The sequence below is a fragment of the Octodon degus genome, unplaced genomic scaffold, assembly GCF_000260255.1.
Source record: "Octodon degus isolate 3935 unplaced genomic scaffold, OctDeg1.0 scaffold00110, whole genome shotgun sequence".
Taxonomy (NCBI): Eukaryota; Metazoa; Chordata; class Mammalia; order Rodentia; family Octodontidae; genus Octodon; species Octodon degus.
In genome coordinates this window covers 8,483,041-8,484,840 of record NW_004524686.1, presented here as the reverse complement: position 1 = coordinate 8,484,840, position 1,800 = coordinate 8,483,041, and the positions used below count along the sequence as shown (strand labels likewise).

The window sequence follows — 1,800 nt, the reverse complement described above, 5'->3', positions numbered from 1 at the left end:
CTCCTGTTAAAATTGTGGTATTGGATATTAGATTTTTCATGCCCATTAAGCTTTGCTTTATATCGTTATGTGCTCCCGTGTTTGGTGCATACATATTTATGAGTGTTACCTCTTCCTCTTGAATTTTTTCCTAAGTAGCATATAGTGGCCTTCTTTATTTTGCTTGATTATTGTTGGTAAAAATATGACCGCTTCACGAACTTGCATGTCATCCTTGTGCAGTGGCCATGATAATCTTCTCTTTATCATTTCAATTTTAGTACATGTGCTGCCGAAGTGAGCACAATTATTTTGAATACACAGATACAACATGATTGTTCATTTGTATCCTATATTTTGTTTTGTTTTGTCTTAGAATGACATTCCATGATCATTTAAATATTGTAGGTGCATGAATTCAGCAAAATATTGCAATATAATCCAGTAGTCCATAATAGTAGTGGGTTTTACATAAGACTAGCAATGTCAGAAATTGTTGAGTTGAGCTTTTTACCGCTCAGAGTATTAATATGGCTTTACTTTTTATACTATGTTTATATACTTTTCTGCTCTATGGTTAAGACCAAGATAATAGAAGACCTATATAACAAGAAATATAACTTTTGTAATCTTGATTAGAAAATTTGGGACACAATTGAGTTACATGATGTTATAATACAGGTTCTCCTATGTCCTGAGTCTTCACTGATTTGAAAGCCTAGGGCCTAAATGTTGGCTGTCCTTGCAGCCCTTCTTTCTGTCTAATTTTAGTCTGCAGACTTAGTTTGTTAACTCTCAAGAAGAGAACCTTATTGTTATCATCCTGCAACCTAGTCAGTTGAGCTTAACCTCACTATCTGTATGAATAACAAAAAACTTAGGCATGATATGTAACAGGTATTTTTTATCAAGTATTTATATGTGAACTTTAAGTCCTTATTGAATATGAAGAAAAAAATTAGAAAATAAAAATATGTTTTCAGAAATAGGAATAAAATTTACATATTTTCACATGGACCTTCACAAGAATAACAATATCATTCATTGTAGCAGGATAGTCACACCACACCCCTTTTCCTGTATCCTGCCTTCATTCAAGATTCCTTTCCTTTATAAAGAAATAACTATCTGAGAGAAAGCATGGCGGCAGCAACTGGCATATCACAACAAGTAGCACATATTCAGAAGAGCACAATGACACGAACTCCAAGAATGAATCTGCTATTAACATTACAATAATCAGTGCAATTACTTAATTAACAGGAATCAGACTATATAGTCATGGTGAGAATCCTTGCAATTAACTGCTAGATTCAAAAATTTGCTGAAGATTCTCAGAAACATTGCCTTGCCCATCTTGTACAAATAAATGTATGGCTTTGCCCCTGTCATGTTTCCTACTTTTTCCCCATGCTCACTCTTTATTGTCTAATTCTCAAGTTCTCAGGTTCCTTTTAATTGTGTTATACCTTTCTACTTGTATTTCTTCTTTTGAGTTCTTATACTAGGGAGACTATAAGATATTTACACATGTGGGTCTGGATTATTTCACTTATGAGTATATCTTCAAGAGGTATCCATTGAAATATGAAGGTTTCGAGTTTATCATTCTTCAGTGCTGAGTAATACTGCATTGTATAAAAATACCACATGTTTTTCATCCATTCCTCAGTTGATGGGCATCTTGGTTGCCTTTAAGACTTGTCTGTAACAAATTGTGCTGCTATACACATAAGTATACATATATCCCTGTGATACGATATTTTGAGTTCCTCTGGGAAAATTCACATTATGGGGTTAGCTGTAATGGGATTTCCAGTC

At 33.8% G+C, this 1,800-nt stretch overlaps 1 non-coding gene across 1 annotated transcript; it reads right to left on the bottom strand.

Annotated features, from left to right (window-relative positions):
- Positions 1-177: 177 nt before the first annotated feature.
- On the bottom strand, positions 178-284 carry LOC111812045. The gene has a single exon (XR_002817645.1). It is a non-coding gene; the product is annotated as a U6 spliceosomal RNA (small nuclear RNA).
- Between the last annotated feature and the right edge of the window lie 1,516 nt (positions 285-1,800).